Source organism: Pogona vitticeps, chromosome 4, assembly GCF_051106095.1.
Source record: "Pogona vitticeps strain Pit_001003342236 chromosome 4, PviZW2.1, whole genome shotgun sequence".
Lineage (NCBI taxonomy): Eukaryota > Metazoa > Chordata > Lepidosauria > Squamata > Agamidae > Pogona > Pogona vitticeps.
Window position 1 is genome coordinate 189,811,881 of NC_135786.1, and position 17,186 is coordinate 189,829,066.

The 17,186-nt window shown below is 40.1% G+C and overlaps 1 long non-coding RNA gene across 1 annotated transcript; it reads right to left on the minus strand.

Annotated features, from left to right (window-relative positions):
• Window positions 1-729: 729 nt before the first annotated feature.
• On the minus strand, window positions 730-12,171 carry LOC144589315 (uncharacterized). Its single transcript, XR_013545369.1, has 2 exons — window positions 12,041-12,171; window positions 730-10,064 (listed from the first exon to the last, which is right to left on the minus strand). It is a non-coding gene; the product is annotated as an uncharacterized LOC144589315 (long non-coding RNA).
• Window positions 12,172-17,186: the final 5,015 nt, after the last annotated feature.

Sequence of the window (17,186 nt, forward strand, 5' to 3'; positions counted from 1 at the left end):
TCTTATCCAGGGAGTCTTCTCTTCTCATGAGATGGCCAAAGTATTGGAGCCTCAGCTTTAGGATCTGTCCTTCCAGTCAGCACTCAGGGTTGATTTCCTTCAAAATAGATAGGTTTGTTCTCTTTGCAGTCTCAAGAGTCTCCTCCAGCACCACAATTCAAAAGCATCAATTCTTTGGTGGTCAGCTTTCTTTATGGTCCAGCTCTCACTTACGTACATCACTACAGGAAAAACCATACCTTTCACTATGTGGACTTGTGTCGGCAAGGTGATGTCTCTGCTTTTTAAGATGCTGTCAAGGTTTGTCATCGCTTTCCTCCCAAGAAGCAGGCATCTTTTAATTTTGTGGCTGCTGTCACCATCTGCAGTGATCATGGAGCCCAAGAAAGTAAAATCTGTCACTGCCTCCATATCTTCCCCTTCTATTTGCCAGGAGGTGATGGGAACAATGGCTGTCATCTTAGTTTTCTTGATGTTGAGCTTCAGGCCATTTTGGAGCTCTCCTCTTAACCTCCATTAAGAGGTTCTTTAATTCCTCATCACTTTCTGCCAACAGAGTGGTATCATCTGCATATCGAAGGTTGTTGATATTTCTTCCGGCAATCTTAATTCCATTGTGGGATTCATTCAGTCCGGCCTTTCGCATGATGTATTCTGCATATAAGTTAAATAAACAGGGAGACAATATACAGCCTTGTCATACTCCTTTCCCAATTTTGAACCAATCAGTTGTTCCATATCCAGTTCTAACTGTTGCTTCCTGTCTCGTATATAGATTTCTCAGGAGATAAATAAGGTGGTCAGGCACTCTCATTGCTTTAAGGATTTGCCATGTTTGTTGTGGTCGACACAGTCAATGGCTTTTGCATAGTCAATGTAGCAGAAGTAGATGTTTTTCTGGAACTCTCTGGCTTTCTCCATAATCCAGCACATGTTAGCAATTTGGTCTCTAGTTCCTCTGCCCCTTCGAAATCCAGCTTGGACTTCTGGGAGTTCGCGGTCCACATACTGCTGAAGCCTACCTTGTAGGATTTTAAGCATAACCTTGCTAGCATGAGAAATGACTGCAACTGTGCGGTAGTTGGAACATTCTTTGGCACTGCCCTTCTTTGGGATTGGGATGTAGACTGATCTTTTCCAATCCTCTGGCCACTGCTGAGTTTTCCAAACTTGCTGGCATATTGAGTGCAGCACCTTAACAGCATCATCTTTTAAGATGTTAAATAGTTCCACTGGAATGCCATCACCTCCACTGGCCTTGTTATTAGCCATGCTTTCTAAGGCCCACTTGACTTCACTCTCCAGGATGTCTGGCTCAAGGTCAGCAGCCACACTATCTGGGTTATCTGTGACATCCAGATCTTTCTGGTATAATTTCTCTAAATATTCTTGCCACCTCTTCTTGATGTCTTCTGCTCCTGTATGGTCCATACCATTTTGTCCTTTATCCTCTTTGCACAAAATGTTCCTATAATATCTCCAATTTTCTTGAACAGATCTCTGGTTTTTCCCTTTTCTGTTATTTTTCTCTTTTTCTTTGCATTGTTCATTTAAGAAGGCCCTTTTGTCTCTCCTTGCTATTCTTTGGAAGTCTGCATTCATTTTTTTGTAACTTTCCCTATCTCCCTTGCATTTTGCTTCCCTTCTCCTCTCTGCTATTTCTAAGGCTCGTTGGACAGCCACTTTGCTTTCTTGCATTTCCTTTTCTTTGGGATGGTTTTTGTTGCTGCCTCCTGTACAGTGTTACAAGCCCCCATCCAAAGTTCTTCAGGCACTCTGTCCACCAAATCTAGTTCCTTAAATCTGTTCTTCACTTCCACTGTGTATTCATAAGGGATTTAGTTTAGATTATACCTGAGTAGCCCAGTGGTTTTTCCTACTCTCTTCAGTTTAAGCTTGAATTTTGCTATGAGAAGCTGATGATCAGAGCCGCAGTCAGCTCCAGGTCTTGTTTTTGCTGACTGTATAGAGCGTCTCCATCTTTGGCTGCAGAGAATATAATCAATTTGATTTCGATATTGCCCATCTGGTGATTTCCATGTATAGAGTCGACTCTTGTGTTGTTGGAAAAGAGTGTTTGTGATGACCAGCTTGTTCTCTTGGCAAAACTCTATTAGCCTTTGCCCTGCTTCATTTTGAACTCCAAGGCCAAACTTGCCTGTTGTTCCTTTTACTCTTGACTCCCTACTTTAGAATTCCAGTCCCCTATAATGAGAAGAAAATCTTTCAGCAAATATTACTAAGCATCTAATTCTAAAAACGGGGCAATTGGAATGGTGAACAATGACACGACGACTAATTTGCCACTTGGTAGTGCACAGTATCCCTTGTCATACTGCTGCTGGAGGAATTTTGCACAAGGAAGACAAATCTAGACTTTGTGTTAAAAAGGAAGCCTTGGCACACTCTCCAGAAGGGTGAAGAGGGACAGCAGAAGTGCTTAAATATCACAAACTGTTGAATACTCCAGAAAAGCAAAAAATATAAATTACAAAATGTATAACATGGAAACATTGCAGGTGAAAAAAAAGAAAAGAAAGAAAGCTAACATAACTAGGCAGCTGATCAGAAAGGGTGGGGTGGAAGTACCACTTCAATCCCCTGATCATACTTACTGATCTAAGCTTGCTGTTGAAACAGAGATATGAAGCCAGCTAACCTTATGGATATAAAAAAACATCAAAAGTAGGGAAAGGTCATGCCAAGTTCCAAGGAATGCTTCATCTGATGTTAACAAAAGAGAAACTCAGAAAGCTTAATTCTTCTGCATGACTATCTTGGAAATAAGCTTTCAAAATAAGCCAAACATTGAAAGAAGGGCTTCAAAGGCAGAAAGTCAGTCAGTTAAAAATCAGATTGAAACAATGTAATGAATTAAATTCATCCCTTAATTAAATACGGGAAGATGGGTCAAGCTGCAATTTTATACATCTCTCTCTCTCTCTCTCTCTCTCTCTCTCTCTCTCTCTCTCTCTCTGTGAGTAAATGCATATCTACAAGAAGAAGGGTGGGTAGTTTAAAAAAGTGGGAACGACTCCATAGATGTTGACATCAAACATAAGTATAGGGATTTGGAAAACAATTTCATGTAGAGATGCAGTTTTACCAGCAAAAATATATTAAATGCTGGCACAAGGAAAAGAAAAAAGCTCATTATCACAGAGAAGCTTTGAAGTACGGGACTGTGACAGAGGTACTAAAGTGGATGAAAGAAAATTACATTCACTGCTTAATAATGAGCATGTCTCTGCAAAGCACTCTATAAAGACGTATTGATCAAAATAATTTTTTTTTATTTAGAAAAAGGGCTACAGATGTGTGGGAAGAGTCCAAACGTGTAGCTGGCAGAGGCTATGAAGAAAAGACAAAAACTATGAGTCACTGCTATGAAAAGAAGTTCTTGTCTCTTTAAACATGGTCATTCAATGCATATGACACACTCAAGTTTAATTATACTTGCAAAATGAAAGTGGGAGGTAGGGTTTATTAGTATTCTTTTATTATTAACTATTGGATCCACATTGCCTTCTGCTTATTACTCTGGATTTTGATGGAAATGGTTGTTGGACAGAAGCAAATATAGTTTTGAAGGCCATGCCAAGGGCACCCACTTTTTGTTATATGCACATACATTAGCAATATAAACAATGCATAAACCCTATCATCCATATAGATACAACACATGAGGAGGGGAACACCCTCAGTTCCATACTTTCCTCTACAGGGAGGACAATCAGCCTGAAAAGAGACAGCCTCCACTATCCATGACAGCTGTCCATATGAGTCATACCCCTGGAAAAATTTATTTTCTGAAAAACAGAAACCTCTCTTCTGAAAGTATTATTTGTAGTTTCTAAGAAAAGTGGGGAAAATGAATTGATTGATTGATTGATTCATTCATTCATTCAATCGCCCGATTAGTGTGATGCACTATTCTGGGTGGTTTATAGCATGATGAAATAAATAGACATGGAAAAATAAAACTATAAATAAACATTAAAATAAATAAAATAGATGTCACCAAAAGACACATTATCTCTGTAACAGCCAGGACATGAGGCATGAAGTCAAGAAAGGTCATGTGGAAGGACTCCTCAAAAAGCAATGTTTTGATATGCCTTCTGAACATTAGTAGGGAGAGGGGCCAGGTGCAGCTCCACTGGAAGCTGGTTCCACAGTGTTGGTGCCACCATTAATGTTCTCTGACTCATCTGGTGACAAGGCCAAGAAGCTGGGTACAGGCACCACAATTTATATTTCCCAGAATGCCTTCTGGTGGCATCAACTTCAGGCACCGTGGAGAAATACAGTGGCAGCAGCTCTGTTTGCAGTGAATGGAATGGAATGGAGAGTGGATGCATGTGACCCTGAGTCACTTGAAGGACACTAAAATCACAAATGCACATCCATCTTTGATCATCAGTATTGGTGGTCATGGAACAAAGGAAAGGCTAATTGCCCTGGAGAGTCGACAGCGGATGTCTGAGCCAGCAGAGCCTACTGGCAACACTCTGAGGGCTGTTTTTATTGACTTAGCATGATTACATAGTATGTTATGAGAGAAACAGATAGGATACTAGTTACCTAATTGTAACTAGGATTGGCTAAAATAACCCTTTGATCTTATGCTCTACCTCCAAGCAAAAGGGCAGAAGAAGGGGCTACCCCGCCTGCTGGCAGCTGCCCATCCTGCCAGGAGTGTATGCACGTCACTGAAACAGAATGCAGCTACAACCTTTAGGCAGACACACATCAGCACCTTTAAGGATTTGGGAAAAGAGAGACAAAGGCATATACCAATAAGGCCTCCCCTGATGTTCTTAACACATAGAGGGAAATGTGGTCTTTTAAATAACTCGAACCCAAGCCACTTAAGGTTTTATAGGTTAAAAACAGGGCTTTTCCAGAAAAGAATAGAGTCAGGTTGTATACCCTGCTCTTAAATGAATATTTTCCTTTAGGAATGTGAACCTCTTGGTCTTTGACTCCCAGTGAGAAACTGGAAGTGGGGTGGGCGTGTCTTTTCTCCTCATACTGTATTGACACTGCTCTAAGCAGTTTCTTGTGCAAGAGAAAAGGTGAAAAACAATCAGGAAAAACAATTTGTGAGTGTGTTATTTTCATGGGATGCTATGAAATCCTGCTAGTGGGAGAGGAAGTCTTGATGTGACAAAACCTAGAAGATTGTTAAGAACTAGATTTTTAAAACTTTCTTTCTTTATTTTTTATTATTATTTAGTATTCAGCCCCATTCCTAACTTTCTTTATTCAACTTTCTTTTGCAGATGGTTTTAGAATTCACCAATATTTGGAATATTATTTTAGTAAGAAAAGATAATTTAAGCAATTGTCTGAAATTCATGTTTTGAATGTGATTTTTAAAAAACAACAACAGGAGTCTCATTGAATCATGTAGTGCAGACCTATGCAAGTATATAGAAAAGTGAGTTGCTTTAGGGAGTCCGTCCATCTTGTATTTGGTCTTCCTCTTTTCCTGATACCTGCCACCTTTCCCAGCAATATTATCTTGTTCCAGAAAATTCTGCTTCCTCATTATGTGCCCAAAGTAGGACAGTGCCACTAGCGAATTATCACTAATTAAAGTCTTCTCTTTGGCAACAGTAAGGTGCATGTGACTTTGTCACATTGTGTTTAGGTGACACACACCCCAAAATCAATGAAAGGAAGCCTTTAAGTCACAATTTTCCTCTATTGATGACATCATTCTTGTTGCACATGCAGACCTGTGCAATAGGATTTCAGCCAGTATGTGTAGGTGGGTATGCATGTGTGTACATGTGGGGATATGATTGCAGCAATCCAATGCATAAATATGCAAGCCTCTGGACTGTGTTCCTGTGTGCAGTCTTCAATCACTCATTGAGCCTTCTATCAAAGACAAAATATTAATTCCGGCAGAACAGAAATTGAGAGGTTTTCCTTAATTGACATGAAGAGGCAACCAGAATCCACTATGAGTCAGCCAGAAATTGCTAGCATATTAATCTTAACAACAGATGACTAGAGAATCCATGCGGAGACTATACAATGGCCATAGGTGAATGATGGCTAATGGGGACACTAGAGAGATGAATAAAGTCAATGACTTATGATTAGTTCCTTTGGGAGGAGCAGGAGGAGAAGGAAAGGCAGAATGCAGAGGAGGAATATTCAAGGGTTGTTTTCTGGTCTTTTGTTCTTGTACAAGAAAACTTGGAGCATGTGACAGTTCATTAAATATAAAGCATTCAATGAAATATAGATGTGAAACAAGTAGTACTGTAGCTACCATCTTGCCTTACCTAACATTAGACTCTGATTAATTTTAATAGTGCCTGTTTCTGTGCAAGAAAGGTTATTAAAGCTGCTTCAAAGCCCAACAATGGGTACACAGAATGGAAAGGTGGCAGGTGATCCTGTAACTCCAACTTGAACCTGAAGTTAGGTACATGAGTGTTCATTAAAACCAACCTCCTGTTGCTGAATTATATATCCCTACATGATTTTTTTTTTCTTATGCCAGATTTCTGATGTTGACGCTGCAGGAGCAACATAACAGCAGTGACTTTGCCTTCTGCCTGTCACACTAAGAAATCCCCATTACATAGGATTCTTCTTTCACCCAAAACAAAACAAAACCTGAAGAGCCTCATCTAATGAGTCACTGTGCAGCTTAGTAAGAGTTGTACTCAGACAAACTGGCTGCCATGCCTACATGGCACTGTGCCCCTATTCTGTATTGTAATGGAAATACCACCCCAGGGCAGATCTACCATGTTTTTTGAGCCAGATTTACTGATCAAACTGGATTTGGCAAGGGTGAAGGATTTCTGTCTCTATTTTTGTACCCTTTTCGTCTAGTTCCAATAAATATGCATTAGGACAAATCAATGTGCTTTTTGCTCGAGTCCCCAGAGGAGGTCAAGGAGTGGGAAAGAATGTATCTTGTATGCTATGATCAAAGTATATTAAAATAATTGTGTGCATTTGTGCGTCAGCCTTCTCTCTCTCCATCCCTCCCTCCTCTCTCATGATCCCTTTTTAAAATTTATGTTAGCACTACTTGCTTTTTCTTTATTTTTTTAAAATCTGATTTTCCTGAAAGAACAGGGTTTTTTTTTATTCCTCTAGAGGGAAATTCAGCACCTCCTTCCCTGAAACATAAAGTGCTTTAGAATTATTCGCAGGTACATTCCGATGGCCATTTCATCAAAATAATACTTTCTCTTCTTAACAGATTTATTTTTTTAAGAAGATTATATGTCTTAGGTTTTATAGGTATACATTTCTCCTGAAGCCTGCTAATGCTCTTAGAATACTTGGCTATCTGCTCTTTGTGACAGGCAAACTTCCTTTAACAGCTTAACCTCTTCCCCCTCTTTTTTAAAGGAAGGAAACAGTGCAATCCCATCCATGCAAATCCCCCTTCCAGATGCAACACTGCCTGTCATACTACCTGGAGTTCTCCTGATGATTGTCAACTTTTACCAATAGAAGACATTGGTAAAAGTTGGAGCCATTTTCCTTGCTCTCATTAAACTTTCTCCTGAGCAGCCTGTAGCACTGCAGGTAACAAGTTCCACCTGTGTGTCACCATCCTCATTGACATAGCAAAAGGAGTCAGGTGACTGAAGCAAGATTCAACTTTTGAGGGCTCTGAATTTCTGGCTAAAAATAGCCCCTCTGTATTTTGAGTAGCAAGCACAGCTTTGCTATAGCCTCAGATGAAGTCTTGTTACAAACAGAAAATGATATCTAGCAACAGATAATCCTAGTTAGATAACAGAGATAAATTGGGAACATGTTTATATAGGGCTTCCTTTCCATTAGTCCTGAAATTGCCTATTCTATAGTGTAGTAGCAGTTAGTTATACTGCCAAGAGAATTTAGTTTGTGTGCATTGAACAGGAATTAATTATTGAAACAGAAGGTTCATACAATCAACTGAGAAGTAACAGTTGCCTTTACAGCAAACACAGGAGCCCACGTCTGTTGTGTTTTCATATTTTAAAGGCTTTTAACAATTTTCTGAGTAAGCAGATAAAGAGTTCAATGGATCATACAAATTAAGTCAAAACTGCTTGAGTTTAACAACTGTAGCTCTGAGTGCAATAACTCCCATTCTTATCTATAATGATGTTTCAGAAGATCCACTTTACAACTTTGGAAAATCCTTGCCTCTCATGTTTGATTAATATTCTGGGTCTCTTTTACAATTTGTTGTTGGGCTTTCTGAGAGCTGATTTCAGGTGACTTGTTTGGTGATCTGTTGGCTAACAGCTCCTCATACTTCAGACCCAAATCCTATTTGTCTTTTCAGCTTGTCATCATCATCATCATCATCATCATCATCATCATCATCTTAGAACTGCAGAGCCAGAAGGGACCCTATGTTGCACAGTGATATCTAGAACACACATTTGAAGGCCTATTCTGTGGCAGTGCTGCATCAAAGAAAAAGTTATTTGCTGATACCATTGCATATGCACAAAGTCATCCAGCAGAGTTGTTTCAAGTGGTCAGGGGCTTTGTACATGTCCCACCAAAAGAACAAAATATTGACCACTCCACAACCCACTGTGGGGAATTTGCTTGTCACTTTGCATATAAAGTTGCTTGGATCTGCTCTGGGTCCACTGTACTTTTCAATTGGTGCAGCCTGATGATGTGGACAGGATTCTTGGAAAGGTGAATGCCACTACATGTGTGCTGTACCTTTGCCCTTCCTGGCTCATAAAAGCAGCCAGATGAGAAATGGCTGATTGGGTACATTTACCTCCTCCTGCAAGGAGGTAAATGCCTCCTTGCAGCAGGGTAGATTTCTTGCTTAAAGAAGGCAGTAATAAGACTGCTGTTTAAGAAGCCCTCCCTGAATCCCAGTATACTGGATAACTACCAGCCACTCAAACATCCCATTCCTGGGCAAGGTACTGGAGTGTGTGGTGGTTTCTCAGCTCCAGGGATTCTTGGAGGAAGCAGATTATGTAAACCAATTTCAATTTGGTTTCAGGCCTGGCTATGGGAAAGAGATAACTTCGGTGGCCCTGGTGGATTACCTACTCTGAGAATTGGACAGGAAGAGTGTGTCCCTGTTGGTTCTGCTGAACCTCTCAGTGGCTTTCGATACCATCGACCATGGTATCCTTCTGGTCCATCTCTCTGGGATGGGACTTGCAGGCACTGTTTTACAATGGCTCCAGTCCTTCCTGGAGAATTCAGAAGGTGGTGTTGGGTGACTCCTGCTCAACACCCTGGCCATTGGCCTGTGCCATTCCTCAGGGTTCTGCTTTGTTACCCATGCTTTTAAATATCTACACGAAACCACTGGGAGAGATTGTCCAGAGTTTTGGGGTTCGATATGCGGATGAAGAGGGATGTGGTGGCACTGCAGGTTAAACCGCAGAAGCCTCTGTGCTGTAAGGTCTATAGATCTGCAGCTGTAAGATCAAATCCATGTGACGGAGTGAGCGCCCGTTGCTTGTCCCAGTTCCTGCCAACCTATCAGTTCAAAAGCATGCAAATGCGAGTAAATAAATAGGGACCACCTCGGTGGGAAGGTAACAGCGTTCCGTGTCTAAGTCACACTGGCCATGCGACCACGAAGATTGTCTTCAGACAAACGCTGGCTCTACGGCTTGGAAACGGAGATGAGCACCACCCCCTAGAGTCAAACACAACTGCACAAATTGTCAAGGGGAACTTTTACCTTTTATGTGGATGAAACCCAACACTATCTCTCCTTTCCACCTAATTCCAGGGAAGTTGTCTTGACTCTAAACCAGTGTTTGACATCAGAAATGGGCTGGATAAGGGCAAACAAACTGAAACTTAATCCAGACAAGATAGAAGTGCTCCTGGTTAGTCGGAAGGCAGATGAGAGAAAAGGGATATTACCTGTGTTGGATGGGTTACACTCCCCCTGAAAACTCAGGTCCGCAAATTGGGTGCACTCCTGGATTCATCTCTAAACTTGGATGCCCAGGTCTCGGCGGTGGCCAGGAGTGCATTTGCACAGCTAAAGCTGGTGTGGCAGTTGCTCCCATTCCTTGAGATGTCAGATGTGGCTACAGTGACACATGCCTTCGTTACATCCCATTTGGATTACTGTAACATGCTTTATGTGGGGCTTCCTTTGAAGATGGTTCTAAAACTTCAGTTGGTGCAAAACTCTGCAACCAGACTACTGACTGGGTCCAGCTACAGGGAGCATATAATGTACCTGTTACAAGAATTGCACTGGCTACCAGTCTGTTTCCAGCACCAATTCAAAGTGCTGGTCATTGCCTATAAAGCCCTATACAGCTTGGGTCCAGGCTACCTGAAGGACTGTATCTCCCTATATGTGCCTTCTCAGTGATTAAGATCAGCAAAGGAGGCCATCCTCTTGGTCCCATTGCCAGCACAAGAACAAGTTATGGGGACACGGAAGAGGGTCTTCTCTGTGACAGCTCCCAGGCTATGGACCGCTCTCCCTCAGGAGACCAGGATGGCCCCTTCCCTGTTATCCTTCCGAAAAAAGCTAAAGACCCATTTCTTCAGGCAGTCTTTTAACAATTACAACTGAATCCCTGAACCCCATTTTAGCAAATAGTTTTAATCTTTTCCATGTTCTAATCTTTTCGTTTAATTTTAAATCATATATTATTTAATTTTTCTTTTAATATTTAACATATTGTGTTTGTAACTGTGTGAATTTTAATGTCTTGCGCTGCTTTGGGTCCCTTGTTGGGAGAAATGTGGCATCATCATCATCATCATCATCATCATCATCATCATCATCATCATCATCATCATCATCAGAACAAGTTTTTCCCTTACAATGATGTGACTCACATTTGTCTTGCTGGACACTTCAGATTAACTGCAGTACTATCTTACTGATGGTTTTTCGAATATGCTATATATATTGGTGTGAACTAATCTTGGTGAAGCAAGAGATAGATTCTATAAACAACAGATTACTGCTTAGTCCTCTTTAGCTTTTAATAAGTCTCACTAGTTTCAGAAGGCCTTATTCAAATATGATTGGATTAGAGATGGGCATGAACCTTGGTTCAGAAGTTCATGCTGGTTCGTAGATATGACATCTTCCCCCAGTCTTTTACCAGGCAGCCTTATGCATGCCTACTCGGAGGTGAATTGTATTCAGTGGGCTACATTTGAATTTTGGTGTCAGCTAGAGTGGTCCCATTGAATAAATGGTGATTGTATGAGTAAATTGATCATTCCTTTTATTCTCATTGGGATTAACAATTCAATTTAGCTCCATTGCATTTACTTCCAGGGAAGTATTACAACTTTAAACCACATGTTGGTAACCTGCAGCCCTCCATATGTGGCTGGACTGCAAGTTCCATTAGTCCTAGTTAGCATAGCACATGGTATGGGGGAAGCTAAAGATGAACAACATCTAGTGCAAAACAAAGTACCTATCTGTGCTTTAGTTCAGTGTTCTGAAATTTGGGTCCCCAGATGTTCTTGGACTGCAACTCCAAGAAATCCTGGCCAGTACAGCAAGTGGTGAAAGCTTCTGGGAATTGCAGTCCAAGAACATCTGGGGACCCCAGTTGGGAAACCATTGCTTTAATTAATAAGAAGGATAATTCAGATAATAAATGTAACTACTGGCCACCCCAATGAAGATTGCAGCCTTAGATAATGTTGGTGCCTCCAGTTTATGGCGACTCTATGCATGAGTGATCAGTTATACAACTTTCAGTGAAAAAGGGCACTTTTTTCCCAACTGTGAGATGACCATCAGTCACCCCCTAACAAAGACCTTTTCAGAAGTCACTGGCAGAAACAATACACATTTAGATTATGGCTGAGCCAGTGACACAAAGCATAAATATATCAAATTTACTGAGTCATTAATCAGGTTCACATTGGATCTTTCATATGACTTGTTTCAATTGTCGACCCTTAGCGGTTTAAAAAAAGTTATGTTTCTCTTGTCTCTGTTCTCCATGGTTTATACCTAAAAGCCAGCAATTTTTTTCCTTTTGTAACAGTGAAGAAATATGAGTCAGAAAGAGCTTACCTAAATTCCAAGCCAAGTTTCAGCGCTGATAAGCAGAAGATGCAATAACTGTTGTAAGGGGGAGGGGGGACGCTTTTTCTGGCTCACATGTTTTCTTAGGAAACAGAGCGAGATCTGTGAAGATAAATTTTCACTTACCGAAGAACTTGAAACTGCTATACCTTCCATTTTCAACACATTTTTGTTGCAAACCATCTTCTACTTACAACATTTTTAAAGAAGTCCCATATTTCTATAACTGTTTTCCATAGCAACAGGGAATGCATAATTCTATATTAGATAAATGTATTACTTGTACCTAGGTAAAAACATACACTACCAAAGCAATAAACATTTATATCCAAATTACAAATCACAGTCTTTGAGTTGTTGCTAGATACCACACCTATCCAGCATAAACACTGTTGAGGACTGATGAGAACTGGACTCCAGCAACATCTGGAGAACTTCAGATTTCTGATTAGAGATGAGCACAAACCTCTGGTTGTTTATCAGTTGAATGGGTGTTTGGTGTTCCCCTGGGGCACAGCCCAGATAAGGTGGGGCAGGGAAGCTGCCTCTGAGTGGGCACTCACTGGAGGAGGCAGGCCTGGAAAGCAATGAACACCTGTTCAGCCAATAAACAAATCAGCAAGAATAGTAGAACCAGCATTTCATTTCCATCTCTATTCCTCACTCTTGATGTCCTAAAGGTCATAGCAACATTGTACCAACCTTATTAAAAAAAACTAGAGAATCACTGTCATACAGCTATCAGGTTGTTGTTGTTGTTTGGTTGTGTGGGTTTTTTAAATTTATTTTTTTAAGTTACAGGTGACTGGTATATATTTGTGTTGTTGTTAGGTGCCGGTGACCCTATGAATGAGTGACTGACTTCCAGAATGTTCTACCACCAACATTCCTGTTCAAATCTTGCAAACTCAAGAACACGGCCTTCTTCTAAGCAAGAAATCCTCTTGCTTAGTATAGTACATCTTCCTCTCATATGGATTCATTGCTTTTAGATATAGAACCAGTGCTTCTTCTATGAGGCCCTAGGAAGCAAAGAACAAAGATAGACAATTGTGTCAAAGTTTAAAATATTTCATGTACAAAGTGTTAAAGTAAGTAAGAAGACTGTAAAAATGCAATACTGAAAATAAATATTGTGCTTTAAAAATTAGGTTTGAACAACTGTGTAGTAAAAGTCACTGCAAAACAATCCCTTAGCCATCTCAGGAAAAGCAAGCTCAATGTAAAATAACATCTCTTTCATAGCTGAAAGTGTAAATAGCAGATAAAAAGGTAAAGGTTCCCCTTGACAATTTTTGTCCAGTCGTGTTCGACTCTAGGGGGCGGTGCTCATCCCCGTTTCCAAGCCATAGAGCCAGCGTTTTGTCCAAAGACAATCTTCTGTGGTCATATGGCCAGTGCGACTTAGACACGGAACGCCGTAGCACCACCACGTCCCTAAACAGCAGATAAGGAAATACAAAACAAAGGAGAAAATAGCTCCTAGATTGTTAAACATTGCAGTGTGTTAACATGACCAATTAAGTGTTGTTTGCCAATGTAGAAAATTGCTGGACCGATAACTTACTCCTTTGGTAATTTACACTCGCAGCATCTTGCTTAATAGAGGTATTCTCTGCTGTTTCAATTTGACTTTTTAAGACTATAAGCGCCTACATTTTTAGAATAAAATTAAAACATTATTTTTGATCTTGTTATTGCATTTTTATGCTTCTCTCTTTTGGACTGAAATCTGACTTAAGCAATTGTCTGTAACTTAAGTTTGGTATGCCTATAGTTCTTCATAGCCATAGGAATGACAGACATACATGGTTTTAACAACTTTAAAATGAACTTTTGTGCTTATGAAACATAGAATCAACATAGATGAATAAAGTTTATAGAAATACACAAGCTGATGTTGCCTGGAATCATTCCAACAATGAAGCAACTTATTTTACTTCGATAGCCAAATGAAGTTTGATATAATAAAAAAAGTATGTCACTACATATCACAACAATAAAGGTTGTAAAATATTAAGTCATGCTCACTGTAGAGAAAAACTCTTTACTGCTCACTGGATGTTAATAACAAATCTATTATAAACTACCTTCTCTTTTTTCTCTCTAGTTCTCTGGGCTTTTTTGATTATTTGTTTACTTGCTTCCTGGCTTTATATATCTATATGAAATATATATGAAATATTATTTCCTGCAGTTGTTTCCTTGCACAGTGCTGCACCAAATGAAATTCCTTCATCTGGGAACCTAAATGTTAGAATTACATGAATAGTAAATAGCGGCAGCAAGAAAACAGCAATGCAAGTGTATTTATTTGGATATAGTATTTGCCAAATCACTATATGCCACCACGACACAAATCTAACATATACATTTAGATAAAGCTATACAAATATATAAAAACCCAACCCAAGGTAACATTTGTGATACAGAACATTCATATATCAGTGTAAGAGCCTATCCACACTGATGTATAGAGCTTGTCCACACTAGCATATTGTGTAGTTGTGGTATATGTTTCCCTGACAGCAGTGTTTGGCATTGGGGAGGAGGAGACACGTTGCCTACTTCTGTTTCTATTTAAAATGATCCATTCTTCCCCTTTAGAGCTGGCCTGTATCTTTCTGGCAAAGGGCTAGGGCATGCAATCTTTTTGGCATGCTTCATCGAGGTGCAAGATAGCTCTTTGTTCTGCCTTTATGAATGGGTACCAAGAGTTAAAATAGATTGCTCCGAAGATAGTCCTATACCCTTATTGATACATTCCAACTAACCCTGTGTCCTGGGCACTATGTGTACATGTCTGCACCTGATTTTTTAAAAAGAAAGAATCATGAAAAGCTATGACCAATCAGGATCAATGCAGAGCTCTAACTGTGTTATCTATCCATTAAAAACTCACACAACAATTGCACATATACTGAAGGGAGCTGCACACACGTTCAACGTTAATAATGTCCTTAAAGTCTGACAATCTCTAGGACAGAGCATGTGATCAGGTGAGCATCTGTCCTGTGATTCAGTCTGGGCTAGAGACAGGCTGCTTCCCTATTTTCCCTAGTGACCATGTAATCCACACGCCATCACAAACCAACTTGTCTCTGATCAGTTGAAGTGGTGGGAGAGTGTATATGATTTGACACAGGAAAATTATAGAATGAATGGTCCAATTAGAAGATCAGTCTAGATCATGCTAAACAGAGCCACTTTGAGGTGTGTTGTGTCATTTAGGTCAATCCTTGCATTCACATGCAAGAATCAACCACACAGAGTCTCAGAGTGACCCTGTTTAGCATGATCTAGATTGGTCTTCTTCCCTGCAATAATTAGGCCATTGATTCCTGTGCCAAATCATAACATTCTCCCACCACCCCAAGGAGTGGCAATATAGCCTGATATGCCACAGAATATTGAGGATGTTGATTCAGACAACATATAGTACGAGCAGCATGCCAAATTACAACAAATCACATAACACAATAAGATGGCTGGGTAAGTAGGAGAATGTATAAAATCACCATAAGAATATCCTGGAGTTAAAAGAAGAGTGGTTATTTCAGTGTGGTGTAGCAGATAGATAGATGCACGAACCACTGGTTCAGTGGTTCATCCTTTGTCACTTCCCAGCCTTGCCTCCTCTGGTGGGCATCCATGTCACTACCAAGGGTTCCCTAGAGAACACCTGGAAGGTGGACAGAGAGTAATCAGGAATTTGTACACCCTTAAAAGTGCTGAGAGAGTCCTGGAACTCAGCAAGGCATGTACACAACCCCCTCTCACAAGTTTGCCCTAATAAGAACACTCTTGTACCTTAGGATATTTCAGATAGAAAACCATGTGGGTTTTGTAGTCATTAGACTTACTATGCTCCACCAGCAGGACTCATTAAGTAAGCTAGGCCGAGGCAATACCATCAGGTGACCTATGACAAGTTTACTGTTCAAGAAACCAATTGATTTTTATAATCATTATTTTATTAAAGAAAAAAGTAAATTCCATAAAGAAAAAGTCAGTTTACGCAAAAGCACGCAAATAATCATTCTGATGGCTAATTACAACATTGTAGTGAAGTAAAGAAATCATGAAAAATATACAAGTATCCAAAAATAGTAAAAAGAATTCCAAAATCCAAAAAAAAAAAAAATTAAAAACTGGTTAAGAAGGCAAATAAGAGGATGCCTCCCCTCTAATCCAATCAGGTAATCCATCAGGAAAAACAAAATGAAGAAAATAATCCAAATGAGTAAGAAAGTCCAAAGTTCAACATTATCCAGTAAAAAGCAAAATTCTGTACAAAAGAGAAATCCTGTAAAAGAAATATCCTATTCTATTAACTTAACTATTGCTAATAATTACATCTCTCTAATAACTAAGTCATCTTATTCCCACCTTCCTCTTCTTCAAAACTACCAATCAAGAAGCATGAATCCATCGGTCCTTGTCCATAGGTAAAAGTTCCTTTTTCAAGCGTAGCTGGCATATCCTTATATTCTTCTTCTCACGGTGACATCCAATCACGGCACGTTGTTAGGTAAACAGTCCTTCTGTACCACCTGACTTCCTTCCCATGGGTAACAGATGTTATTTGGGTTTCAGTGGTTTTGCCATGAGTCACAACAAAGTCCATCTATCTTTTCATGGAATGTCCTTCTCATGCCCTCAGAAAAGCATTCTCCCATCTCTTACCAGCAGCTACTTTGTCAGCATTGCAAAAATCATTTATGCAGAGAACCAAGATGGAATCCCTCTTGCATTATTTACCTACTACACAACCCATCTTCAGTACAAGATCTTAACCAAATATCCCATCTCATCATAACTCACTCAGAGGAAGTGCCGAGAGGAGTCAGGGCAGGGGGACCTGCCTCTGAGTGAGTACCTGCCAGAGGCGGCAGGGCTGGGAAATGCTAAACACCTGTTCGTCCAAAGGATAAACTGGAATGAACTGCTGAATCAGCAGTTTGTGCCCATCTCTAGGAAAGGGTAATAAACTAGGAGAGCTGGCTTTAAATCCCTACTTGGAAATTCACAGGAGATCGAAACTGGTAAAATCACTCCTTAAATATCTGACTTACTTTGAAGGCTCTATTAGGATGGCTCTAAGCTGGTTCCTTCCAACAAAGGTCCGCATAGT